Genomic DNA, 26,709 nt, shown 5'->3' on the forward strand with positions numbered 1-26,709 from the left:
AGCACTTAGTGTTTATTTAGCTGGCATGGGAAGGCAGCACTTTCTTGTACGTGACGGGATGCAAACTCTGGAAGGCTCTCTTTAGTGACGGGTCCAAACAAAGATCTCATCAGCTCCTCTAGCCCTATCGGCGACTCGTGCACTTCGAGCCTTCTTAACGACGGCGCAAGTGGCTGACTGCTGACTGCTGACTGCGTTGTGGTATAGTGGTGAGCATAGCTGCCTTCCAAGCAGTTGACCCGGGTTCGATTCCCGGCCAACGCATGTCCTTTGGCTCGGGCTGATGTCGAAGCAGAACTCCTTCTGTGACCTGTGGCTCCTCCCAAAACTTTTGGACGGATCGTTCAGAAGCCGAAAAGAGGTAGCTCTCCCCGTCGGGGAATCGAACCCCGGTCTCCCGCGCGGGAGCCGAAAATAGTTAAGCTTAACTTCTCTTAACTTTTCCCATTCATTCTCTATGGTAGTGCTTAACACTACGGATGCAATATATTTGTGGCCACACGTAGATTTCCTGGCGCTGTTTCGCTTCTTCCGTGGCGGGGAATTCAAACAGCAGATACTCATCTGTCAATCATTCGCTCTGAAGGAGAGGAGACGCGTTTTACGATCGGAGATTTCTTCACGAAATTGTTTTGTTTGAACAACATACGCTGCCAAACTCCCAACAAGCAGGTAAAGTGAATTATGTGTTTCTTTTAAAAAAACTAAACCAAAAAAAAACCTTACAATTAATTACTTATTATATTATCATATAATCATACTTATGTGATTAATTATAGCAACTGTTTTGAATGTTATGTGATTTTCAAGACTTTAGTGCAAATATATAAATATATATATATATATATATATATATATATATATATATATATATATATATATATATAATTGTCAACATGTACTGTGTGGTACAATTTCAAAATAACTATTTCCTATATATATATATATATATATATATATATATATAAAAATTGTCAACATTTACAGTGTGGTACAACTTAAAATAACTATTTCCTATGTTAAATTAACTTTATTCCTGTGATGCAAAGCTGAATTCTTCAGCATCATTTATACTCTTCAGTGTGTCATATGATCCAGAAATCATTATTTATATGATTTTTTGCTTACAAAACATTTCTTATTGTAATCAATGTTGATATTATCATTGTCACTACAATGATGAAAGCAAATTATTTTCGGAAGGTTGACGTGATGCTGAAGACTGGAGTAATAATTCAGAAAATTCAGCTTTTCATAACAGGAATAAATTACAATGATTAGAAAATATATTCAAATATAAAAAAATAAAAAAACATTTGTAAAAATAAAGACACACACACACACATACATATATACATATATATATATATATATATATATATATATATATATATATATAATGAATTATAAAATACATTTGATATATTTAATTTGAATCTATATTTCAGGAATGTTAAGATGATGCATGCTGTGTCAAGACCCATCCACCCGTCTCACTCCACCATAACATCACACCAGACACTGAAGGGAAGGGTTTCTTCTGGATGCAGGTAAATAAATAATTCATACAGGCACTTATGTGTGTAAACTGTCTGTCTCATATGTGCACACAACACCAAGACAAATATTTTAATAAAGTAATGCTGTTAATCTTCTGTAGAACACCACACCATCTGCCATAACTGCGTCCCTCGTTCAGCTCACACTGGACCCCTCAGAACGGCTGGTCTTCGTGTTGGACCATAGATGGACAGATCTGTTGAGAACTGCCTCTCTTGAACATCTCTTGGCAACGCAACATAGGAGCAAGGATCTTCTTAAACAGGATGAAGGCTTGTTTTTTTTTCTGTGTCTTCCACAAATTGTATTATTATTTATATTATTGTAGCTGTTGTTGTTTAATCTACAATTTTAAATTATTTAATTGATTTCCATTTGTTAAATAAAACATCAGAAGTATTGGCCTTGTTTACACTGTACTTTAGTGTGTTAATTAATTGTATTGACTTGCTTTATTTTATCTTGCTCAGTTTTGTAAACACTAAATGTTAGTAACGGCTATTATTAAACTCCGTAAATAAATATTTTATTTAAAATACTCTTACCAGTCAAATGTTTTTCAGCAGTAAGATTTTTAATGTTTTTTGAGAATTTCTTCTGCTCACCAAGCCTGCCTTTATTTTATCCAAAGTACAGCAAAAACTGTAGCATTTTAAATATTCTTACTATTTTAAATCAGCTGCTTTCTATTTCAATTCAATTCAATTCAAGTTTATTTGTATAGCGCTTTTTACAATACAAATTGTTACAAAGCAACTTTACAGAAAATTATGTTTCTACAATATTTAGTAGTAGCTTATAAGTGGTGACTGTCAGTTTGTGCACGTATGACAGGATTTGTAGAAAAATTCATACAAGACGTAGTCAGCCAGACGATGAACATTATTAATTTTATTAATAATTAATAATTATTATATGATGCAGTCACACATGTAGCAATATTTGTTAGTTCTGTTGTTGATTCAGGGTCAGCATCATCTGAGGTCCTCTGAGGGTCAGCATCATCTCTTCTCAGGTGTTCTGGATCCAGACTGGAGCTTGTGTAAATCCTAGTTACCACGGGATGTAAATCCAGCAGAAACAGAGACACATATAGAGACATCATTAGCATAGCTGCTGTTCCAACAGAGTAAAATTAATTAGTTTAACCCAAGCTAAAGAATAAGAATGCACATTTGATCAGATACAACTACACTCACAATTTAAGAGATACATTATTCGAATGCTTGGCGAAAGAGATGTGTTTTTAATCTAGATTTAAACAGAGAGAGTGTGTCTGAACCCCGAACATTATCAGGAAGGCTATATATTTGAATATATACTGTAATTTATTTCTGTGATGCACAGCTGTATTTTCAGCATCATTCATCCAGTCTTCAGTGTCACACGATCTTCAGAAATCAGAATAATATGATGATTTACTGCTCAAGAAAAAATTATTATTATTATTATTACTGTTGTTGTTATGTTATGTTGAAAACAGCCGAGTACAATCTTTTCAGTTTCTTACATGAATAGAAAGTTCAGAAGAACAGCATTTATCTGATATATATATATATATATATATATATATATATATATATTTTTTTTTTTTTTTTTTTTTTTTTTTACATTTTCATCATCAACATTTTTCATCTTTATCATCACTTTTAATCAATTTAAATCATCCTTGCTAAAAAAAAGGCATTAATTTCTGTCATTTCTTTCCCCCCAAAAGAATGGTACAATCTATATTGTTAAGAAAGCTTTTTATTTCAAATAAATGCAGATCTTTGGATCTTTCTATTTAAAGAATCCCTGGGGGGTTTAAAATATTGATAATAATAATAATAATAATATTTTTTCTTGATCAGTAAATCATTATTCTGATTTCTGAAGATCATGTGACACTGAAGACAGGAGAAATGATGCTGAAAATACAGCTGCTCATCACAAAAATAAAATACATTTTACTATATGTTCAAATAGAAAGCAGTTATTTTAACTAGTAAAAATATTTCAACAATATTATTGCTTTTACTGTATTTTGGACCAAATAAAGGCAGGCTTGGTGAGAATTAAAAATCTTACTGTTCAAAAACATTTAAGTGGTAGTGTAATATATTTTTTTTCTGTGTTCTCCACAACTTTAGATTTTATTATTGTTGTTGTTGTTGAATCTATACATTTAAATATTTTCATGTATTTCAATTTGTTAATTAAAATACTATAAGTATGTGGCCTTGTTTGAACTGTATTGAACTGTGTGTTAAGTTTTATTGATTAAAAAATGTATACATTTTGTTGATTTTCTTTTAAATTGATATTACATTTTATTTACTTGCTCAGATATGTAAACACTGAATGTTAATAACTGTTACCATTAAACATACATAATTATTTAATATAAAACATATTTGTATTGTTTTTTCTGTTCTCCACATCTTTATTTTTATTATATCTGTTGCTGTTGTTTAATAACCTATGATTATTTTATGTATATTTATTTAATTATTATATATTTTTGTTTTTTCTTTTAATTTTTATAAGTATATTACTTTACTATAAATAAAATGAAAAACTTACTTTTTTGTGAGTTTTAGTTATATTTCATATATATGGGTTTTCTGTACAGTTATACACATATAAATAGACGTATCTTTATAAATAAAGGCCTGAAACATTATCAAAGTGTTCTTTTTAATTATTCACATTTTTCTATATTAAAAATAACTATTCCCTATTATAATGTATATGTTTCTTAAGATCTTTGCACATTTTGTACACCATACAAAAGAACAATTATTACAAGATTTATTTTTATCTTTGTTCACAAAGTTCATCTATTATATGTTAATCGTACTTAAAGTGTACCTAGATGAAAAAACGAATACAAACTCATTTTATGGTATTTGTGGCCGAGACAGGATTCGAACCTCTAATTCTGTGTATTTTTTTCGTCCCGCCTCCCTGGAATTTCCTTCGTTGCTATTGGCTAGTTAGCGCTCTACACCTATCCGCGACTGGCCCCCGCGTGACAGGCGGAGATACTGTCCACTATACTAACGAGGAGCTGCGCATGCTGCCGTTTCTCCCCCAACCGACGCTACTGCACCGACATAACTGAACAATCCATGGCTTTTTCTGACGCTGACACAGCCCTAGCACCGTCAAATTCCGGATGGACCCATCATTAGCTAAAGTCGCATAACATTTGGAACACTACCCGTTGCAGGGGTCATTGTTTGGACTCTTTTTTTTTTAATTTTTTTTTTTAAATTGCGCTTTAAACAAAAAGGATTGTGTCAATGCAACTGAACAACATTAATTAGGAACACAGTGCGTCAATAAAGCAAAATGACAGTTAAAGGCATTTCGTCATTGAAATCGGTGATGTCATCATTCAGCTAAGTTCAGTTTAAATAGTATCTGTGCAATAATTTGCAATCAAGTCAACGATATCGCTGTACATGAAGTGTCCCCAGCTATGCCTGCCAGAGGCGACAGAGGCAAGGAACCAAAACTCGATCGGTGAAAAAATGGAGAAAAAACCCGATGAGAAACCAGGCTCAGTCGGGGAGACAGTTCTCCTCTGGTCAGAAGAAACCAGCAAATCAGCTCCAGGCTGCAGAAAAGTTAGACTGTGCAGAAGAATCATCTGTTTCCTGTGGTCTTGTCCTGGTGGTCGTCTGAGACAAGGTCTTTTCAGGGGATCTGTATCTGGGGCTCATCTAGTTGTCCCGGTCTCCGCTGTGTTTCAGGGCCATAGAGGTCCTTTCTAGGTGTTGATCAACCATCTTGTCTGGATACTGACTGGATCCGGGTGACTGAAGCGGCCCACTGATCTGGATACAGACTGGATCTGGTGGCTACGGTGACCTCGGAATAAGGGATTTCTTTAAAAGACTCTTTTATTCATATAAGATTTTCTCCAACTTTTCAGATGGAGGCATGAGAAAGAGATTGCCTTGATTGGGCTTGTGGTTATTGGTGGACCGAGTGGACTTTTGTGAGTTTTACTCCTCCCTTTTGGAGTGGGGGGGGGGGCTGACGAAACGCATGTGGGCAGGCGTCGTCACCCTTGATGACCCTTGGCGAGCGTAGTGGTTTACCAGAGGCAGCGCACAGGCCGGAGTGGTCGTAGACACAGCTCGAGTTTCTCTTCATTATCGCATAAATCTTTCGCCTTTTACTAAAGATTTCCGTGGAGGGGAACTTTTGCGAGTGACCTGTATTTTTGGGTGCTCTGCTCACAGCAGAGCTATATCGAAATGTCAAGAGCAGAATCAATTTGGCCGTCCGCCAACACGCTGCAGGAGGGCGTGCCACTGGTCTTCGTCTGTATTTGCACTCTCTGCGTTTGCGCTGTCAGCACTTAATGTTTATTTAGCTGGCATGGGAAGGCAGCACTTTCTTGTACGTGACGGGATGCAAACTCTGGAAGGCTCTCTTTAGTGACGGGTCCAAACAAAGATCTCATCAGCTCCTCTAGCCCTATCGGCGACTCGTGCACTTCGAGCCTTCTTAGCGACGGCGCAAGTGGCTGACTGCTGACTGCTGACTGCGTTGGTGGTATAGTGGTGAGCATAGCTGCCTTCCAAGCAGTTGACCCGGGTTCGATTCCCGGCCAAACGCATGTCCTTTGGCTCGGGCTGATGTCGAAGCAGAACTTCTTCTGTGACCTGTGGCTCCTCCCAAAACTTTTGGATGGATCATTCGGAAGCCGAAAAGAGCTAGCTCTCCCCGTCGGGGAATCGAACCCCGGTCTTCCGCGTGACAGGCGGAGATACTGTCCACTATACTAACGAGGAGCTGCGCATGCTGCCGTTTCTCCCCCAACCGACGCTACTGCACCGACATAACTGAACAATGCATGGTTTTTTCTGACGCTGACACAGCCCTAGCACCGTCAAATTCCGGATGGACCCATCATTAGCTAAAGTCGCATAACATTTGGAACACTACCCGTTGCAGGGGTCATTGTTTGGACTCTTTTTTTTTTTTATTTTTTTTTTTTAAATTGCGCTTTAAACAAAAAGGATTGTGCCAATGCAACTGAACAACATTAATTAGGAACACAGTGCGTCAAAAAAGCAAAATGACAGTTAAAGGCATTTCGTCATTGAAATCGGTGATGTCATCATTCAGCTAAGTTCAGTTTAAATAGTATCTGTGCAATAATTTGCAATCAAGTCAACGATATCGCTGTACATGAAGTGTCCCCAGCTATGCCTGCCAGAGGCGACAGAGGCAAGGAACCAAAACTCGATCGGTGAAACAATGGAGAAAAAACCTGGTGAGGAACCAGGCTCAGTCGGGGAGACAGTTCTCCTCTGGTCAGAAGAAACCAGCAAATCAGCTCCAGGCTGCAGAAAAGTCAGACTGTGCAGAAGAATCATCTGTTTCCTGTGGTCTTGTCCTGGTGGTCGTCTGAGACAAGGTCTTTACAGGGGATCTGTATCTGGGGCTCATCTAGTTGTCCCGGTCTCCGCTGTGTTTCAGGGCCATAGAGGTCCTTTCTAGGTGTTGATCAACCATCTTGTCTGGATACTGACTGGATCCGGGTGACTGAAGCGGCCCACTGATCTGGATACAGACTGGATCTGGTGGCTACGGTGACCTCGGAATAAGGGATTTCTTTAAAAGACTCTTTTATTCATATAAGATTTTCTCCAACTTTTCAGATGGAGGCATGAGAAAGAGATTGCCTTGATTGGGCTTGTGGTTATTGGTGGACCGAGTGGACTTTTGTGAGTTTTACTCCTCCCTTTTGGAGTGGGGGGGGGGGGGGGGGGCTGACGAAACGCATGTGGGCAGGCGTCGTCACCCTTGATGACCCTTGGCGAGCGTAGTGGTTTACCAGAGGCAGCGCACAGGCCGGAGTGGTCGTAGACACAGCTCGAGTTTCTCTTCATTATCGCATAAATCTTTCGCCTTTTACTAAAGATTTCAGTGGAGGGGAACTTTTGCGAGTGATCTGTATTTTTGGGTGCTCTGCTCACAGCAGAGCTATATCGAAATGTCAAGAGCAGAGTCAATTTGGCCGTCCGCCAACACGCTGCAGGAGGGCGTGCCACTGGTCTTCGTCTGTATTTGCACTCTCTGCGTTTGCGCTGTCAGCACTTAATGTTTATTTAGCTGGCATGGGAAGGCAGCACTTTCTTGTACGTGACGGGATGCAAACTCTGGAAGGCTCTCTTTAGTGACGGGTCCAAACAAAGATCTCATCAGCTCCTCTAGCCCTATCGGCGACTCGTGCACTTCGAGCCTTCTTAGCGACGGCGCAAGTGGCTGACTGCTGACTGCGTTGGTGGTATAGTGGTGAGCATAGCTGCCTCCAAGCAGTTGACCCGGGTTCGATTCCCGGCCAACGCATGTCCTTTGGCTCGGGCTGATGTCGAAGCAGAACTCCTTCTGTGACCTGTGGCTCCTCCCAAAACTTTTGGATGGATCATTCGGAAGCCGAAAAGAGCTAGCTCTCCCCGTCGGGGAATCGAACCCCGGTCTTCCGCGTGACAGGCGGAGATACTGTCCACTATACTAACGAGGAGCTGCGAATGCTGCCGTTTCTCCCCCAACCGACGCTACTGCACCGACATAACTGAACAATGCATGGTTTTTTCTGACGCTGACACAGCCCTAGCACCGTCAAATTCCGGATGGACCCATCATTAGCTAAAGTCGCATAACATTTGGAACACTACCCGTTGCAGGGGTCATTGTTTGGACTCTTTTTTTTTTTTTTTTTTTTTTTTTTAAATTGCGCTTTAAACAAAAAGGATTGAGCCAATGCAACTGAACAACATTAATTAGGAACACAGTGCGTCAATAAAGCAAAATGACAGTTAAAGGCATTTCGTCATTGAAATCGGTGATGTCATCATTCAGCTAAGTTCAGTTTAAATAGTATCTGTGCAATAATTTGCAATCAAGTCAACGATATCGCTGTACATGAAGTGTCCCCAGCTACGCCTGCCAGAGGCGACAGAGGCAAGGAACCAAAACTCGATCGGTGAAAAAATGGAGAAAAAACCCGGTGAGAAACCAGGCTCAGTCGGGGAGACAGTTCTCCTCTGGTCAGAAGAAACCAGCAAATCAGCTCCAGGCTGCAGAAAAGTCAGACTGTGCAGAAAAATCATCTGTTTCCTGTGGTCTCGTCCTGGTGGTCGTCTGAGACAAGGTCTTTACAGGGGATCTGTACATGTACATACACCGACATAACTGAACAATGCATGGCTTTTTCTGACGCTGACACAGCCCTAGCACCGTCAAATTCCGGATGGACCCATCATTAGCTAAAGTCGCATAACATTTGGAACACTACCCGTTGCAGGGGTCATTATTTGGACTCTTTTTTTTTTTAAATTGCGCTTTAAACAAAAAGGATTGTGTCAATGCAACTGAACAACATTAAGTAGGAACACAGTGCGTCAATAAAGCAAAATGACAGTTAAAGGCATTTCGTCATTGAAATCGGTGATGTCATCATTCAGCTAAGTTCAGTTTAAATAGTATCTGTGCAATAATTTGCAATCAAGTCAACGTTATCACTGTACATGAAGTGTCCCCAGCTATGCCTGCCAGAGGCGACAGAGGCAAGGAACCAAAACTCGATCGGTGAAAAAATGGAGAAAAAACCCGGTGAGAAACCAGGCTCAGTCGGGGAGACAGTTCTCCTCTGGTCAGAAGAAACCAGCAAATCAGCTCCAGGCTGCAGAAAAGTCAGACTGTGCAGAAGAATCATCTGTTTCCTGTGGTCTTGTCCTGGTGGTCGTCTGAGACAAGGTCTTTACAGGGGATCTGTATCTGGGGCTCATCTAGTTGTCCCGGTCTCCGCTGTGTTTCAGGGCCATAGAGGTCCTTTCTAGGTGTTGATCAACCATCTTGTCTGGATACTGACTGGATCCGGGTGACTGAAGCGGCCCACTGATCTGGATACAGACTGGATCTGGTGGCTACGGTGACCTCGGAATAAGGGATTTCTTTAAAAGACTCTTTTATTCATATAAGATTTTCTCCAACTTTTCAGATGGAGGCAGGAGAAAGAGATTGCCTTGATTGGGCTTGTGGTTATTGGTGGACCGAGTGGACTTTTGTGAGTTTTACTTCTCCCTTTTGGAGTGTGGGGGGGGGCTGACGAAACGCATGTGGGCAGGCGTCGTCACCCTTGATGACCCTTGGCGAGCGTAGTGGTTTACCAGAGGCATCGCACAGGCCGGAGTGGCCGTAGACACAGCTCGAGTTTCTCTTCATTGTCGCATATATCTTTCGCCTTTTACTAAAGATTTCCATGGAGGGGAACTTTTGCGAGTGACCTGTTTTTTGGGGTGCTCTGCTCACAGCAGAGCTACATCGAAATGTCAAGAGCAGAATCAATTTGGCCGTCCGCCAACACGCTGCAGGAGGGCGTGCCACTGGTCTTCGTCTGTATTTGCACTCTCTGCGTTTGCGCTGTCAGCACTTAATGTTTATTTAGCTGGCATGGGAAGGCAGCACTTTCTTGTACGTGACGGGATGCAAACTCTGGAAGGCTCTCTTTAGTGACGGGTCCAAACAAAGATCTCATCAGCTCCTCTAGCCCTATCGGCGACTCGTGCACTTCGAGCCTTCTTAACGACGGCGCAAGTGGCTGACTGCTGACTGCGTTGGTGGTATAGTGGTGAGCATAGCTGCCTTCCAAGCAGTTGACCCGGGTTCGATTCCCGGCCAATGCAAGTCCTTTGGCTCGGGCTGATGTCGAAGCAGAACTCCTTCTGTGACCTGTGGCTCCTCCCAAAACTTTTGGATGGATCATTCGGAAGCCGAAAAGAGCTAGCTCTCCCCGTCGGGGAATCGAACCCCGGTCTTCCGCGTAACAGGCGGCGATACTGTCCACTATACTAACGAGGAGCTGCGCATGCTGCCATTTCTCCCCCAACCGACGCTACTGCACCGACATAACTGAACAATGCATGGCTTTTTCTGACGCTGACACAGCCCTAGCACCGTCAAATTCCGGATTGACCCATCATTAGCTAAAGTCGCATAACATTTGGAACACTACCCGTTGCAGGGGTCATTGTTTGGACTCTTTTTTTTTTTTTTTTTTTTTTTTTAAATTGCGCTTTAAACAAAAAGGATTGTGTCAATGCAACTGAGCAACATTAATTAGGAACACAGTGCATCAATAAAGCAAAATGACAGTTAAAGGCATTTCGTCATTGAAATCGGTGATGTCATCATTCAGCTAAGTTCAGTTTAAATAGTATCTGTGCAATAATTTGCAATCAAGTCAACGATATCGCTGTACATGAAGTGTCCCCAGCTATGCCTGCCAGAGGCGACAGAGGCAAGGAACCAAAACTCGATCGGTGAAAAAATGGAGAAAAAACCAGGCTCAGTCGGGGAGACAGTTCTCCTCTGGTCAGAAGAAACCAGCAAATCAGCTCCAGGCTGCAGAAAAGTCAGACTGTGCAGAAGAATCATCTGTTTCCTGTGGTCTTGTCCTGGTGGTCGTCTGAGACAAGGTCTTTACAGGGGATCTGTATCTGGGGCTCATCTAGTTGTCCCGGTCTCCGCTGTGTTTCAGGGCCATAGAGGTCCTTTCTAGGTGTTGATCAACCATCTTGTCTGGATACTGACTGGATCCGGGTGACTGAAGCGGCCCACTGATCTGGATACAGACTGGATCTGGTGGCTACGGTGACCTCGGAATAAGGGATTTCTTTAAAAGACTCTTTTATTCATATAAGATTTTCTCCAACTTTTCAGATGGAGGCATGAGAGAGAGATTGCCTTGATTGGGCTTGTGGTTATTGGTGGACCGAGTGGACTTTTGTGAGTTTTACTCCTCCCTTTTGGAGTGGGGGGGGGGGGGGGGGCTGACGAAACGCATGTGGGCAGGCGTCGTCACCCTTGATGACCCTTGGCGAGCGTAGTGGTTTACCAGAGGCATCGCACAGGCCGGAGTGGTCGTAGACACAGCTCGAGTTTCTCTTCATTGTCGCATAAATCTTTCGCCTTTTACTAAAGATTTCCATGGAGGGGAACTTTTGCGAATGACCTGTATTTTTGGGTGCTCTGCTCACAGCAGAGCTACATCGAAATGTCAAGAGCAGAATCAATTTGGCCGTCCGTCTGTATTTGCACTCTCTGCGTTTGCGCTGTCAGCACTTAATGTTTATTTAGCTGGCATGGGAAGGCAGCACTTTCTTGTACGTGACGGGATGCAAACTCTGGAAGGCTCTCTTTAGTGACGGGTCCAAACAAAGATCTCATCAGCTCCTCTAGCCCTATCGGCGACTCGTGTACTTCGAGCCTTCTTAGCGACGGCGCAAGTGGCTGACTGCTGACTGCGTTGGTGGTATAGTGGTGAGCATAGCTGCCTTCCAAGCAGTTGACCCGGGATCGATTCCCGGCCAACGCATGTCCTTTGGCTCGGGCTGATGTCGAAGCAGAACTCCTTCTGTGACCTGTGGCTCCTCCCAAAACTTTTGGATGGATCATTCGGAAGCCGAAAAGAGCTAGCTCTCCCCGTCGGGGAATCGAACCCCGGTCTTCCGCGTGACAGGCGGAGATACTGTCCACTATACTAACGAGGAGCTGCGCATGCTGCTGTTTCTCCCCCAACCGACGCTACTGCACCGACATAACCGAACAATGCATGGCTTTTTCTGACGCTGACACAGCCCTAGCACCGTCAAATTCCGGATGGACCCATCATTAGCTAAAGTCGCATAACATTTGGAACACTACCCGTTGCAGGGGTCATTGTTTGGACTCTTTTTTTTTATTTTTGTTTTTAAATTGCGCTTTAAACAAAAAGGATTGTGTCAATGCAACTGAACAACATTAATTAGGAACACAGTGCGTCAATAAAGCAAAATGACAGTTAAAGGCATTTCGTCATTGAAATCGGTGATGTCATCATTCAGCTAAGTTCAGTTTAAATAGTATCTGTGCAATAATTTGCAATCAAGTCAACGATATCGCTGTACATGAAGTGTCCCCAGCTATGCCTGCCAGAGGCGACAGAGGCAAGGAACCAAAACTCGATCGGTGAAAAAATGGAGAAAAAACCCGGTGAGAAACCAGGCTCAGTCGGGGAGACAGTTCTCCTCTGGTCAGAAGAAACCAGCAAATCAGCTCCAGGCTGCAGAAAAGTCAGACTGTGCAGAAGAATGTGGTCTTTCCTGTGGTCTTGTCCTGGTGGTCGTCTGAGACAAGGTCTTTACAGGGGATCTGTATCTGGGGCTCATCTAGTTGTCCCGGTCTCCGCTGTGTTTCAGGGCCATAGAGGTCCTTTCTAGGTGTTGATCAACCATCTTGTCTGGATACTGACTGGATCCGGGTGACTGAAGCGGCCCACTGATATGGATACAGACTGGATCTGGTGGCTACGGTGACCTCGGAATAAGGGATTTCTTTAAAAGACTCTTTTATTCATATAAGATTTTCTCCAACTTTTCAGATGGAGGCATGAGAAAGAGATTGCCTTGATTGGGCTTGTGGTTATTGGTGGACCGAGTGGACTTTTGTGAGTTTTACTCCTCCCTTTTGGAGTGGGGGGGGGGGGGGGGGGGCTGACGGAACGCAAGTGGGCAGGCGTCGTCACCCTTGATGACCCTTGGCGAGCGTAGTGGTTTACCAGAGGCAGCGCACAGGCCGGAGTGGTCGTAGACACAGCTCGAGTTTCTCTTCATTGTCGCATAAATCTTTCGCCTTTTACTAAAGATTTCCATGGAGGGGAACTTTTGCGAGTGACCTGTATTTTTGGGTGCTCTGCTCACAGCAGAGCTACATCGAAATGTCAAGAGTAGAATCAATTTGGCCGTCCGCCACCACGCTGCAGGAGGGCTTGCCACTGGTCTTCGTCTGTATTTGCACTCTCTGCGTTTGCGCTGTCAGCACTTAATGTTTATTTAGCTGGCATGGGAAGGCAGCACTTTCTTGTACGTGACGGGATGCAAACTCTGGAAGGCTCTCTTTAGTGACGGGTCCAAACAAAGATCTCATCAGCTCCTCTAGCCCTATCGGCACTCGTGCACTTCGAGCCTTCTTAGCGACGGCGCAAGTGGCTAACTGCTGACTGCGTTGGTGGTATAGTGGTGAGCATAGCTGCCTTCCAAGCAGTTGACCCGGGTTCGATTCCCGGCCAACGCATGTGCTTTGGCTCAGGCTGATGTCGAAGCAGAACTCCTTCTGTGACCTGTGGCTCCTCCCAAAACTTTTGGATGGATCATTCGGAAGCCGAAAAGAGCTAGCTCTCCCTGTCGGGGAATCGAACCCCGGTCTTCCGCATGACAGGCGGAGATACTGTCCACTATACTAACGAGGAGCTGCGCATGTTGCTGTTTCTCCCCCAACCGATGCTACTGCACCGACATAACTGAACAATGCATGGCTTTTTCTGACGCTGACACAGCCCTAGCACCGTCAAATTCCGGATGGACCCATCATTAGCTAAAGTCGCATAACATTTGGAACACTACCCGTTGCAGGGGTCATTGTTTGGACTTTTTTTAATTGCGCTCTAAACAAAAAGGATTGTGTCAATGCAACTGAACAACATTAATTAGGAACACAGTGCGTCAATAAAGCAAAATGACAGTTAAAGGCATTTCGTCATTGAAATCGATGATGTCATCATTCAGCTAAGTTCAGTTTAAATAGTATCTGTGCAATAATTTGCAATCAAGTCAACGATATCGCTGTACATGAAGTGTCCCCAGCTATGCCTGCCAGAGGCGACAGAGGCAAGGAACCAAAACTCGATCGGTGAAAAAATGGAGAAAAAACCCGGTGAGAAACCAGGCTCAGTCGGGGAGACAGTTCTCCTCTGGTCAGAAGAAACCAGCAAATCAGCTCCAGGCTGCAGAAAAGTCAGACTGTGCAGAAGAATCATCTGTTTCCTGTGGTCTTGTCCTGGTGGTCGTCTAAGACAAGGTCTTTACAGGGGATCTGTATCTGGGGCTCATCTAGTTGTCCCGGTCTCCGCTGTGTTTCAGGGCCATAGAGGTCCTTTCTAGGTGTTGATCCACCATCTTGTCTGGATACTGACTGGATCCGGGTGACTGAAGCGGCCCACTGATCTGGATACAGAATGGATCTGGTGGCTACGGTGACCTCGGAATAAGGGATTTCTTTAAAAGACTCTTTTATTCATATAAGATTTTCTCCAACTTTTCAGATGGAGGCATGAGAAAGAGATTGCCTAGATTGGGCTTGTGGTTATTGGTGGACCGAGTGGACTTTTGTGAGTTTTACTGCTCCCTTTTGGAGTGGGGGGGGGGCTGACGAAACGCATGTGGGCAGGCGTCGTCACCCTTGATGACCCTTGGCGAGCGTAGTGGTTTACCAGAGGCAGCGCACAGGCCGGAGTGGTCGTAGACACAGCTCGAGTTTCTCTTCATTGTCGCATAAATCTTTCGCCTTTTACTAAAGATTTCCGTGGAGGGGAACTTTTGCGAGTGACCTGTATTTTTGGGAGCTCTGCTCACAGCAGAGCTACATCGAAATGTCAAGAGCAGAATCAATTTGGCCGTCCGCCAACACGCTGCAGGAGGGCGTGCCACTGGTCTTCGTCTGTATTTGCACTCTCTGCGTTTGCGCTGTCAGCACTTAATGTTTATTTAGCTGGCATGGGAAGGCAGCACTTTCTTGTACGTGACGGGATGCAAACTCTGGAAGGCTCTCTTTAGTGACGGGTCCAAACAAAGATCTCATCAGCTCCTCTAGCCCTATCGGCGACTCGTGCACTTCGAGCCTTCTTAGCGACGGCGCAAGTGGCTGACTGCAGACTGCGTTGGTGGTATAGTGGTGAGCATAGCTGCCTTCCAAGCAGTTGACCCGGGTTCGATTCCCGGCCAACACATGTCCTTTGGCTCGGGCTGATGTCGAAGCAGAACTCCTTCTGTGACCTGTGGCTCCTCCCAAAACTTTTGGATGGATCATTCGGAAGCCGAAAAGAGCTAGCTCTCCCCGTCGGGGAATCGAACCCCGGTCTTCCGCGTGACAGGCGGAGATACTGTCCACTATACTAACGAGGAGCTGCGCATGCTGCCGTTTCTCCCCCAACCGACGCTACTGCACCGACATAACTGAAAAATGCATGGCTTTTTCTGACGCTGACACAGCCCTAGCACCGTCAAATTCCGGATGGACCCATCATTAGCTAAAGTCGCATAACATTTGGAACACTACCCGTTGCAGGGGTCATTGTTTGGACTCTTTTTTTTTTTTAAATTGCGCTTTAAACAAAAAGGATTGTGTCAATGCAACTGAACAACATTAATTAGGAACACAGTGCGTCAATAAAGCAAAATGACAGTTAAAGGCATTTCGTCATTGAAATCGGTGATGTCATCATTCAGCTAAGTTCAGTTTAAATAGTATCTGTGAATTAATTTGCAATCAAGTCAACGTTATCGCTGTACATGAAGTGTCCCCAGCTATGCCTGCCAGAGGCGACAGAGGCAAGGAACCAAAACTCGATCGGTGAAAAAATGGAGAAAAAACCCGGTGAGAAACCAGGCTCAGTCGGGGAGACAGTTCTCCTCTGGTCAGAAGAAACCAGCAAATCAGCTCCAGGCTGCAGAAAAGTCAGACTGTGCAGAAGAATCATCTGTTTCCTGTGGTCTTGTCCTGGTGGTCGTCTGAGACAAGGTCTTTACAGGGGATCTGTATCTGGGGCTCATCTAGTTGTCCCGGTCTCCGCTGTGTTTCAGGGCCATAGAGGTCCTTTCTAGGTGTTGATCAACCATCTTGTCTGGATACTGACTGGATCCGGGTGACTGAAGCGGCCCACTGATCTGGATACAGACTGGATCTGGTGGCTACGGTGACCTCGGAATAAGGGATTTCTTTAAAAGACTCTTTTATTCATATAAGATTTTCTCCAACTTTTCAGATGGAGGCATGAGAAAGAGATTGCCTTGATTGGGCTTGTGGTTATTGGTGGACCGAGTGGACTTTTGTGAGTTTTACTTCTACCTTTTGGAGTGGGGGGGGGGGGGGGGGGGCTGACGAAACGCATGTGGGCAGGCGTCGTCACCCTTGATGACCCTTGGCGAGCGTAGTGGTTTACCAGAGGCATCGCACAGGCCGGAGTGGTCGTAGACACAGCTTGAGTTTCTCTTCATTGTCGCATTAATCTTTCGCCTTTTACTAAAGATTTCCATGGAGGGGAACTTTTGCGAATGACCTGTATTTTTGGGTGCTCTGCTCACAGCAGAGCTACATCGAAATGTCAAGAGCAGAATCAATTTGGCCGTCCGCCAACACGCTGCAGGAGGGCGTGCCACTGGCCTTCGTCTGTATTTGCACTCTCTGCGTTTGCGCTGTCAGCACTTAATGTTTATTTAGCTGGCATGGGAAGGCAGCACTTTCTTGTACGTGACGGGATGCAAACTCTGGAAGGCTCTCTTTAGTGACGGGTCCAAACAAAGATCTCATCAGCTCCTCTAGCCCTATCGCCGACTCGTGCACTTCGAGCCTTCTTAACGACGGCGCAAGTGGCTGACTGGTGACTGCGTTGGTGGTATAGTGGTGAGCATAGCTGCCTTTCAAGCAGTTGACCTGGGTTCGATTCCCGGCCAACGCATGTCTTTTGGCTCGGGCTGATGTCGAAGCAGAACTCCTTCTGTGATCTGTGGCTCCTCCCAAAACTTTTGGATGGATCGTTCGGAAGCCGAAAAGAGCTAGCTCTCCCCGTCGGGGAATCGAACCACGGTCTTCCGCGTGACAGGCGGAGATACTGTCCACTATACTAACGAGGAGCTGCGCATGCTGCCGTTTCTCCCCCAACCGACGCTACTGCACCGACATAACTGAACAATGCATGGCTTTTTCTGACGCTGACACAGCCCTAGCACCGTCAAATTCCGGATGGACCCATCATTAGCTAAAGTCGCATAACATTTGGAACACTACCCGTTGCAGGGGTCATTATTTGGACTCTTTTTTTTTTAAATTGCGCTTTAAACAAAAAGGATTGTGTCAATGCAACTGAACAACATTAAGTAGGAACACAGTGCGTCAATAAAGCAAAATGACAGTTAAAGGCATTTCATAATTGAAATCGGTGATGTCATCATTCAGCTAAGTTCAGTTTAAATAGTATCTGTGCAATAATTTGCAATCAACTCAACGTTATCACTGTACATGAAGTGTCCCCAGCTATGCCTGCCAGAGGCGACAGAGGCAAGGAACCAAAACTTGATCGGTGAAAAAAAGGAGAAAAAACCCGGTGAGAAACCAGGCTCAGTTGGGGAGACAGTTCTCCTCTGGTCAGAAGAAACCAGCAAATCAGCTCCAGGCTGCAGAAAAGTCAGACTGTGCAGAAGAATCATCTGTTTCCTGTGGTCTTGTCCTGGTGGTCGTCTGAGACAAGGTCTTTACAGGGGATCTGTATCTGGGGCTCATCTAGTTGTCCCGGTCTCCGCTGTGTTTCAGGGCCATAGAGGTCCTTTCTAGGTGTTGATCAACCATCTTGTCTGGATACTGACTGGATCCGGGTGACTGAAGCGGCCCACTGATCTGGATACAGACTGGATCTGGTGGCTACGGTGACCTCGGAATAAGGGATTTCTTTAAAAGACTCTTTTATTCATATAAGATTTTCTCCAACTTTTCAGATGGAGGCAGGAGAAAGAGATTGCCTTGATTGGGCTTGTGGTTATTGGTGGACCGAGTGGACTTTTGTGAGTTTTACTTCTCCCTTTTGGAGTGGGGGGGGGGCTGACGAAACGCATGTGGGCAGGCGTCGTCACCCTTGATGACCCTTGGCGAGCGTAGTGGTTTACCAGAGGCATCGCACAGGCCGGAGTGGCCGTAGAAACAGCTCGAGTTTCTCTTCATTGTCGCATATATCTTTTGCCTTTTACTAAAGATTTCCATGGAGGGGAACTTTTGCGAGTGACCTGTTTTTTGGGGTGCTCTGCTCACAGCAGAGCTACATCGAAATGTCAAGAGCAGAATCAATTTGGCCGTCTGCCAACACGCTGCAGGAGGGCGTGCCACTGGTCTTCGTCTGTATTTGCACTCTCTGCGTTTGCGCTGTCAGCACTTAATGTTTATTTAGCTGGCATGGGAAGGCAGCACTTTCTTGTACGTGACGGGATGCAAACTCTGGAAGGCTCTCTTTAGTGACGGGTCCAAACAAAGATCTCATCAGCTCCTCTAGCCCTATCGGCGACTCGTGCACTTCGAGCCTTCTTAACGACGGCGCAAGTGGCTGACTGCTGACTGCGTTGGTGGTACAGTGGTGAGCATAGCTGCCTTCCAAGCAGTTGACCCGGGTTCGATTCCCGGCCAATGCAAGTCCTTTGGCTCGGGCTGATGTCGAAGCAGAACTCCTTCTGTGACCTGTGGCTCCTCCCAAAACTTTTGGATGGATCATTCGGAAGCCGAAAAGAGCTAGCTCTCCCCGTCGGGGAATCGAACCCCGGTCTTCCGCGTAACAGGCGGCGATACTGTCCACTATACTAACGAGGAGCTGCGCATGCTGCCATTTCTCCCCCAACCGACGCTACTGCACCGACATAACTGAACAATGCATGGCTTTTTCTGACGCTGACACAGCCCTAGCACCGTCAAAATCCGGATTGACCCATCATTAGCTAAAGTCGCATAACATTTGGAACACTACCCGTTGCAGGGGTCATTGTTTGGACTCTTTTTTTTTTTTTTTTTTAAATAGTGCTTTAAACAAAAAGGATTGTGTCAATGCAACTGAACAACATTAATTAGGAACACAGTGCGTCAATAAAGCAAAATGACAGTTAAAGGCATTTCGTCATTGAAATCGGTGATGTCATCATTCAGCTAAGTTCAGTTTAAATAGTATCTGTGCAATAATTTGCAATCAAGTCAACGATATCGCTGTACATGAAGTGTCCCCAGCTATGCCTGCCAGAGGCGACAGAGGCAAGGAACCAAAACTCGATCGGTGTAAAAATGGAGAAAAAACCCGGTGAGAAACCAGGCTCAGTCGGGGAGACAGTTCTCCTCTGGTCAGAAGAAACCAGCAAATCAGCTCCAGGCTGCAGGAAAGTCAGACTGTGCAGAAGAATCATCTGTTTCCTGTGGTCTTGTCCTGGTGGTCGTCTGAGACAAGGTCTTTACAGGGAATCTGTATCTGGGGCTCATCTAGTTGTCCCGGTCTCCGCTGTGTTTCAGGGCCATAGAGGTCCTTTCTAGGTGTTGATCAACCATCTTGTCTGGATACTGACTGGAATCCGGGTGACTGAAGCGGCCCACTGATCTGGATACAGACTGGATCTGGTGGCTACGGTGACCTCGGAATAAGGGATTTCTTTAAAAGACCCTTTTATTCATATAAGATTTTCTCCAACTTTTCAGATGGAGGCATGAGAAAGAGATTGCCTTGATTGGGCTTGTGGTTATTGGTGGACCGAGGGGACTTTTGTGAGTTTTTCTCCTCCCTTTTGGAGTGGGGGGGGGGCTGACGAAACGCATGTGGGCAGGCGTCGTCACCCTTGATGACCCTTGGCGAGCGTAGTGGTTTACCAGAGGCAGCGCACAGGCCCGAGGGGTCGTAGACACAGCTCGAGTTTCTCTTCATTGGCGCATAAATCTTTCGCCTTTTACTAAAGATATCCGTGGTGGGGAACTTTTGCGAGTGACCTGTATTTTTGGGTGCTCTGCTCACAGCAGAGCTACATCGAAATGTCAAGAGCAGAATCAATTTGGCTGTCCGCCAACACGCTGCAATGAGGGCGTGCCACTGGTCTTCGTCTGTATTTGCACTCTCTGCGTTTGCGCTGTCAACACTTAATGTTTATTTAGCTGGCATGGGAAGGCAGCATTTTCTTGTACGTGAAGGGATGCAAACTCTGGAAGGCTCTCTTTAGTGACGGGTCCAAACAAAGATCTCATCAGCTCCTCTAGCCCTATCGGCGACTCGTGCACTTCGAGCCTTCTTAGCGACGGCGCAAGTGGCTGACTGCTGACTGCTGACTGCGTTGGTGGTATAGTGGTGAGCATAGCTGCCTTCCAAGCAGTTGACCCGGGTTCGATTCCCGGCCAACGCATGTCCTTTGGCTCGGGCTGATGTCGAATCAGAACTCCTTCTGTGACCTGTGGCTCCTCCCAAAACTTTTGGATGGTTCGTTCGGAAGCCGAAAAGAGCTAGCTCTCCCCGTCGGGGAATCGAACCCCGGTCTTCCGCGTGACAGGCGGAGATACTGTCCACTATACTAACGAGGAGCTGCGCATGCTGCCGTTTCTCCCCCAACCGACGCTACTGCACCGACATAACTGAACAATGCATGGCTTTTTCTGACGCTGACACAGCCCTAGCACCGTCAAATTCCGGATGGACCTATCATTAGCTAAAGTCGCATAACATTTGGAACACTACCCGTTGCAGGGGTCATTGTTTGGACTTTTTTTTTAAATTGCGCTTTAAACAAAAAGGATTGTGTCAATGCAACTGAACAACATTAATTAGGAACACAGTGCGTCAATAAAGCAAAATGACAGTTAAAGGCATTTCGTCATTGAAATCGGTGATGTCATCATTCAGCTAAGTTCAGTTTAAATAGTATCTGTGCAATAATTTGCAATCAAGTCAATGATATCGCTGTACATGAAGTGTCCCCAGCTATGCCTGCCAGAGGCGACAGAGGCAAGGAACCAAAACTCGATCGGTGAAAAAATGGAGAAAAAACCCGGTGAGAAACCAGGCTCAGTCGGGGAGACAGTTCTCCTCTGGTCAGAAGAAACCACCAAATCAGCTCCAGGCTGCAGAAAAGTCAGACTGTGCAGAAGAATCATCTGTTTCCTGTGGTCTTGTACTGGTGGTCGTCTGAGACAAGGTCTTTACAGGGGATCTGTATCTGGGGCTCATCTAGTTGTCCCGGTCTCCGCTGTGTTTCAGGGCCATAGAGGTCCTTTCTAGGTGTTGATCAACCATCTTGTCTGGATACTGACTGGATCCGGGTGACTGAAGTGGCCCATTGATCTGGATACAGACTGGATCTGGTGGCTACGGTGACCTCGGAATAAGGGATTTCTTTAAAAGACTCTTTTATTCATATAAGATTTTCTCCAACTTTTCAGATGAAGGCATGAGAAAGAGTGGCGCCGATACAGGATGGCTGCCTCCGTGACGTGCTCTGCAGTTGTTTTTGTGTTTTTGTTAGTTTGTCCTGTCTTTAGTTATATTCCTGCAATCAGTTTCACCAGGGACGAATTGCTGGATATTCGGCAACACACATCTCCCGATATTTCACCGGTTTTCGACTATTCTGATGTTTTGCTGGACATTCTTGTCGGCGGAGCGGCTGCCCTGATCACACGCTTCAAGAGGACGCGCAGGCGGGGAAAGCGAGCGGGAGCGCTCGTGAGACTCAGAAAACGCGGATTTCGAACGCCGTTGCCTAGCATCCATCTGGCAAATCTCCGCTCTCTACCCAACAAAACGGACGAACTGCTTCTGCTCTCTCGGACAAATAAAGATTTCTCCCACTCTGCTGCTCTGTGTTTCACGGAAACTTGGCTGAATGACACCATACCGGACAGCGCGCTCCATCTGCCGGACTTTCAGCTGTTTAGAGCGGATCGCGACGCAGAATCAACGGGGAAATCGCGCGGCGGCGGGACATGGTTTTACATCAATGAACGGTGGTGTACAGATGTAACTGTGTTAAAGAAGACGTGCTGCTCAAATCTCGAAACGCTCTTCATTAACTGCAAGCCGTTCTATTCGCCGCGGGAGTTTCATTCGTTCATTCTGGTTAGTGTTTACATCCCTCCTCAAGCGCACATGAGCTCAGCTTTACAGAAACTCGCTGAGCAGATCACAGAGACAGAACAACAACACCCAGACTCTGTTTTAATCATTCTTGGGGACTTTAATAAAGCCAATCTCTCCCGTGAACTGCCAAAATACAGACAGCATGTTACTTGTCCCACAAGAGACAGTAATATATTGGATCACTGTTACACAACAATAAAGGATGCATTTCACTCTGTTCCACGAGCAGCTTTGGGACGTTCTGATCACCTTCTGGTTCATCTTATACCGACCTACAGGCAGAAACTAAAATCAGCTAAACCTGTATTAAGGACTGTAAAAAGATGGACTAATGAAGCAGAGCAGGATTTACAATCTTGTTTTGACCTCACTGATTGGAGTGTTTTTGAAGCTGCTGTCACCGATCTGGACGAACTCACAGAGACCGTAACATCATATATCAGTTTCTGTGAGGATATGTGTATTCCTACCAAGACTCAACTAAATTACAACAATGACAAACCGTGGTTCACTGCAAAACTCAGACAGCTCCGTCAGGCCAAAGAAGATGCTTACAGGAAGGGGGACAATGTCTTGTATAAACAGGCTAAATACACACTGGAAAAGGAGATCAAAGTGGCAAAGAGGAATTATTCTGAAAAAATAAGGACTCAGTTCACTTCGAACGACTCCGCATCAGTGTGGAAAAGCCTAAAGAAGATCACCAATTACAAGACACCACCCCCCAGCACTGTGGAAAATCAACGACTGGCAGACGATCTGAACGAGTTTTACTGCAGGTTTGAAAGAACACCCATCACCTGCCCTGAACACCTCTCCACACAACCGTTCACACCAATAACAACTCCTGCAACCAACCCTGAATGCCTCTCCAAACAAACGTTCACACCATTCACAGCTCCTGCAACCAACCCTGAATGCCTCTCCACACAACCATTCACACCATTAACAGCTCCTGCAACCCATCCTGATCACCTCTCCAATCAACCGCTCTCACCATTCACAACTCCTGCAACCAACCCTGAATGCCTCTCCAAACAACTGTTCACACCACTCACAACTCCTGCAACCCACCCTGAACACCTCTCCAATCAAGCGCTCTCACCATTCACACCTCCTGCATCCCCCCTCTCCCCCACACCTGCAATACAGATCAGCGAGGATGCGGTGCGCCAGGTCTTCCGGAAGCAGAAAAGGAAAAAAGCACCAGGCCCAGATTGTGTTACACCAGCCTGTCTGAAATCCTGTGCTGACCAGCTGGCCCCCATCTTCACAAAGATCTTCAACAGATCGCTGGAGCTGTGCGAAGTCCCTTCATGCTTCAAACGCTCCACCATCATCCCCATCCCAAAGAAATCCAAAATTACAGGACTAAATGACTACAGGCCTGTGGCTCTAACGTCTGTAGTCATGAAGTCATTTGAAAAACTGGTGCTGGCCCACCTGAAGGACATCACTGGACCCTTGCTGGATCCTCTTCAGTTTGCCTACAGAGCAAACAGGTCTGTGGACGATGCAGTAAACATCGGACTGCATTATGTTCTGCAACACCTAGACAGACCGGGGACCTATGTGAGGATCCTGTTTGTGGACTTCAGCTCTGCCTTCAACACGATCATCCCAAACCTCCTCCTGCCCAAACTAACTCAGCTCTCCGTGCCCACCTCCGTCTGTCAGTGGATCAACAGCTTCCTGACAGACAGGCAGCAGCTAGTGAGGCTGGGAAAATACACATCCAGCACCCGTACAATCAGCACCGGAGCTCCCCAGGGCTGTGTTCTCTCCCCACTGCTCTTCTCCCTGTACACTAATGACTGCACATCTAAGGACCCCTCTGTCAAGCTCCTGAAGTTTGCAGATGACACCACACTCATCGGCCTCATTCAGGACGGTGACGAGTCTGCTTACAGACAGGAGGTTAAAGAGCTGGCTGTCTGGTGCAGTCTCAACAACCTGGAGCTTAACACACTCAAAACAGTGGAGATGATCGTGGACTTCAGGAGAAACCCCCCTGCACTCCCCCCACTCACCATCATGAACAGCACTGTGACTGCAGTGGAGTCATTCAGGTTCCTGGGCACCACTATCTCTCAGGACCTGAAGTGGGACATTCACATTGACTCCATTGTGAAAAAGGCCCAGCAGAGGTTGTACTTCCTTCGCCAGCTGAGGAAGTTTAACCTGCCACAGGATCTGCTGAAACAGTTCTACTCCACCATCATCGAATCCATCCTCTGCACTTCAGTAACTGTCTGGTTCAGCTCAGCGTCTAAATCTGACCTCAGAAGACTACAGAGGGTAGTCCGGACTGCTGAGCGAATTATCGGTACAACCCTCCCATCTATTCAAGAACTGTACTTATCCAGAGTGAGCAAAAGGGCTGTTAAAATCACTCTGGACCCCTCACATCCAGCACACTCCCTCTTTGAACTGTTGCCATCTGGTCGACGCTACAGAGCACTGAGCACCAGAACAACCAAACACAGGAACAGTTTCTTCCCTCAGGCAATCCATCTTATGAACAGCTGATAATAACTGTGGGACACACTACACTATTTATATTTATATACACTACACTTTTTATCCAAACACACATACTTAGCGTACAGTTACAATTTTTCCACATAATATACATGTACATACATAAATGCTCTTTTTAATATACCTGCCATACATTGTCAATTTGTATATTGTCAATCCTTACCCACCTATTTGTATTTTTTTGTATTTTTTATTCCTTATTGTGTTTTTTGTTCTGTCGCTGTTATGTTGCACTGCGGAGCTCTGTCACGAAAACAAATTCCTCGTATGTGTGAACATACCTGGCAATAAAGCTCATTCTGATTCTGATTCTGAAGAGATTGCCTTGATTTGGCTTGTGGTTATTGGTGGACCGAGGGGACTTTTGTGAGTTTTTCTCCTCCCTTTTGGAGTGGGGGGGGGGGGGGGGGGCTGACGAAACGCAAGTGGGCAGGCGTCGTCACCCTTGATGACCCTTGGCGAGCGTAGTGGTTTACCAGACGCAGCGCACAGGCCGGAGTGGTCGTAGACACAGCTCGAGTTTCTCTTCATTGTTGCATAAATATTTCGCCTTTTACTAAAGATTTCCGTGGAGGGGAACTTTTGCGAGTGACCTGTATTTTTGGGTGCTCTGCTCACAGCAGAGCTACATCGAAATGTCAAGAGTAGAATCAATTTGGCCGTCCGCCAACACGCTGCAGGAGGGCGTGCCACTGGTCTTCGTCTGTATTTGCACTCTCTGCGTTTGCGCTGTCAGCACTTAATGTTTATTTAGCTGGCATGGGAAGGCAGCACTTTCTTGTACGTGACGGGATGCAAACTCTGGAAGGCTCTCTTTAGTGACGGGATGCAAACTCTGGAAGGCTCTCTTTAGTGACGGGTCCAAACAAAGATCTCATCAGCTCCTCTAGCCCTATCGGCGACTCGTGCACTTCGAGCCTTCTTAGCGACGGCGCAAGTGGCTGACTGCTGACTGCGTTGGTGGTATAGTGGTGAGCATAGCTGCCTTCCAAGCAGTTGACCCGGTTCGATTCCCGGCCAACGCATGTCCTTTGGCTCGGGCTGATGTCGAAGCAGAACTCCTTCTGTGACCTGTGGCTCCTCCCAAAACTCTTGGATGGATCATTCGGAAGCTGAAAAGAGCTAGCTCTCACCGTCGGGGAATCGAACCCTGGTCTTCCGCATGACAGGCAGAGATACTGTCCACTATACTAACGAGGAGCTGCGCATGCTGCCGTTTCTCCCCCAACCGAAGCTACTGCACCGACATAACTGAACAATGCATGGCTTTTTCTGACGCTGACACAGCCCTAGCACCGTCAAATTCCGGATGGACCCATCATTAGCTAAAGTTGCATAACATTTGGAACACTACCCGTTGCAGGGGTCATTGTTTGGACTCTTTTTTTTTTTTTTTAAATCGCGCTTTAAACAAAAAGGATTGTGTCAATGCAACTGAACAACATTAATTAGGAACACAGTGCGTCAATAAAGCAAAATGACAGATAAAGACATTTCGTCATTGAAATCGGTGATGTCATCATTCAGCTAAGTTCAGTTTAAATAGTATCTGTGCAATAATTTGCAATCAAGTCAACGATATCGCTGTACATGAAGTGTCCCCAGCTATGCCTGCCAGAGGCGACAGAGGCAAGGAACCAAAACTCGATCGGTGAAAAAATGGAGAAAAGACCCGGTGAGAAACTAGGCTCAGTCGGGGAGACAGTTCTCCTCTGGTCAGAAGAAACCAGCAAATCAGCTCCAGGCTGCAGAAAAGTCAGACTGTGCAGAAGAATCATCTGTTTCCTGTGGTCTTGTCCTGGTGGTCGTCTGAGACAAGGTCTTTACAGGGGATCTGTATCTGGGGCTCATCTAGTTGTCCCGGTCTCCGC

The 26,709-nt window shown here is 45.6% G+C and overlaps 20 non-coding genes across 20 annotated transcripts; 15 read left to right on the forward strand and 5 right to left on the reverse strand.

Moving 5' to 3' along the window:
• Nucleotides 1-5,687: 5,687 nt before the first annotated feature.
• Nucleotides 5,688-5,802, forward strand: LOC132146159 (U5 spliceosomal RNA). Its single transcript, XR_009434898.1, has one exon. It is a non-coding gene; the product is annotated as a U5 spliceosomal RNA (small nuclear RNA).
• A 476-nt stretch (nucleotides 5,803-6,278) lies between these two features.
• Nucleotides 6,279-6,350, reverse strand: trnad-guc (transfer RNA aspartic acid (anticodon GUC)). Its single transcript has one exon. It is a non-coding gene; the product is annotated as a tRNA-Asp (tRNA).
• A 1,085-nt stretch (nucleotides 6,351-7,435) lies between these two features.
• Nucleotides 7,436-7,550, forward strand: LOC132145900 (U5 spliceosomal RNA). Its single transcript, XR_009434660.1, has one exon. It is a non-coding gene; the product is annotated as a U5 spliceosomal RNA (small nuclear RNA).
• Nucleotides 7,551-8,017: 467 nt separating this feature from the next.
• Nucleotides 8,018-8,089, reverse strand: trnad-guc (transfer RNA aspartic acid (anticodon GUC)). The gene has a single exon. It is a non-coding gene; the product is annotated as a tRNA-Asp (tRNA).
• Nucleotides 8,090-9,773: 1,684 nt separating this feature from the next.
• LOC132146111 (U5 spliceosomal RNA) lies at nucleotides 9,774-9,888 on the forward strand. The gene has a single exon (XR_009434858.1). It is a non-coding gene; the product is annotated as a U5 spliceosomal RNA (small nuclear RNA).
• A 293-nt stretch (nucleotides 9,889-10,181) lies between these two features.
• trnag-ucc (transfer RNA glycine (anticodon UCC)) lies at nucleotides 10,182-10,253 on the forward strand. Its single transcript has one exon. It is a non-coding gene; the product is annotated as a tRNA-Gly (tRNA).
• A 1,248-nt stretch (nucleotides 10,254-11,501) lies between these two features.
• Nucleotides 11,502-11,615, forward strand: LOC132146040 (U5 spliceosomal RNA). Its single transcript, XR_009434791.1, has one exon. It is a non-coding gene; the product is annotated as a U5 spliceosomal RNA (small nuclear RNA).
• Nucleotides 11,616-12,047: 432 nt separating this feature from the next.
• trnad-guc (transfer RNA aspartic acid (anticodon GUC)) lies at nucleotides 12,048-12,119 on the reverse strand. The gene has a single exon. It is a non-coding gene; the product is annotated as a tRNA-Asp (tRNA).
• Nucleotides 12,120-13,201: 1,082 nt separating this feature from the next.
• LOC132145986 (U5 spliceosomal RNA) lies at nucleotides 13,202-13,316 on the forward strand. Its single transcript, XR_009434743.1, has one exon. It is a non-coding gene; the product is annotated as a U5 spliceosomal RNA (small nuclear RNA).
• A 292-nt stretch (nucleotides 13,317-13,608) lies between these two features.
• On the forward strand, nucleotides 13,609-13,680 carry trnag-ucc (transfer RNA glycine (anticodon UCC)). Its single transcript has one exon. It is a non-coding gene; the product is annotated as a tRNA-Gly (tRNA).
• Nucleotides 13,681-14,911: 1,231 nt separating this feature from the next.
• On the forward strand, nucleotides 14,912-15,026 carry LOC132145753 (U5 spliceosomal RNA). Its single transcript, XR_009434520.1, has one exon. It is a non-coding gene; the product is annotated as a U5 spliceosomal RNA (small nuclear RNA).
• A 468-nt stretch (nucleotides 15,027-15,494) lies between these two features.
• On the reverse strand, nucleotides 15,495-15,566 carry trnad-guc (transfer RNA aspartic acid (anticodon GUC)). The gene has a single exon. It is a non-coding gene; the product is annotated as a tRNA-Asp (tRNA).
• A 1,074-nt stretch (nucleotides 15,567-16,640) lies between these two features.
• Nucleotides 16,641-16,754, forward strand: LOC132146109 (U5 spliceosomal RNA). Its single transcript, XR_009434856.1, has one exon. It is a non-coding gene; the product is annotated as a U5 spliceosomal RNA (small nuclear RNA).
• A 293-nt stretch (nucleotides 16,755-17,047) lies between these two features.
• trnae-uuc (transfer RNA glutamic acid (anticodon UUC)) lies at nucleotides 17,048-17,119 on the forward strand. Its single transcript has one exon. It is a non-coding gene; the product is annotated as a tRNA-Glu (tRNA).
• Nucleotides 17,120-18,356: 1,237 nt separating this feature from the next.
• On the forward strand, nucleotides 18,357-18,471 carry LOC132146115 (U5 spliceosomal RNA). The gene has a single exon (XR_009434862.1). It is a non-coding gene; the product is annotated as a U5 spliceosomal RNA (small nuclear RNA).
• A 293-nt stretch (nucleotides 18,472-18,764) lies between these two features.
• On the forward strand, nucleotides 18,765-18,836 carry trnag-ucc (transfer RNA glycine (anticodon UCC)). Its single transcript has one exon. It is a non-coding gene; the product is annotated as a tRNA-Gly (tRNA).
• Nucleotides 18,837-20,082: 1,246 nt separating this feature from the next.
• Nucleotides 20,083-20,197, forward strand: LOC132146074 (U5 spliceosomal RNA). The gene has a single exon (XR_009434823.1). It is a non-coding gene; the product is annotated as a U5 spliceosomal RNA (small nuclear RNA).
• A 301-nt stretch (nucleotides 20,198-20,498) lies between these two features.
• On the forward strand, nucleotides 20,499-20,570 carry trnag-ucc (transfer RNA glycine (anticodon UCC)). Its single transcript has one exon. It is a non-coding gene; the product is annotated as a tRNA-Gly (tRNA).
• Nucleotides 20,571-20,673: 103 nt separating this feature from the next.
• On the reverse strand, nucleotides 20,674-20,745 carry trnad-guc (transfer RNA aspartic acid (anticodon GUC)). The gene has a single exon. It is a non-coding gene; the product is annotated as a tRNA-Asp (tRNA).
• A 4,605-nt stretch (nucleotides 20,746-25,350) lies between these two features.
• Nucleotides 25,351-25,465, forward strand: LOC132146070 (U5 spliceosomal RNA). The gene has a single exon (XR_009434819.1). It is a non-coding gene; the product is annotated as a U5 spliceosomal RNA (small nuclear RNA).
• The last annotated feature ends 1,244 nt before the right edge of the window (nucleotides 25,466-26,709 follow it).

The sequence above is a fragment of the Carassius carassius genome, chromosome 8, assembly GCF_963082965.1.
Source record: "Carassius carassius chromosome 8, fCarCar2.1, whole genome shotgun sequence".
NCBI classification, from domain to species: Eukaryota; Metazoa; Chordata; class Actinopteri; order Cypriniformes; family Cyprinidae; genus Carassius; species Carassius carassius.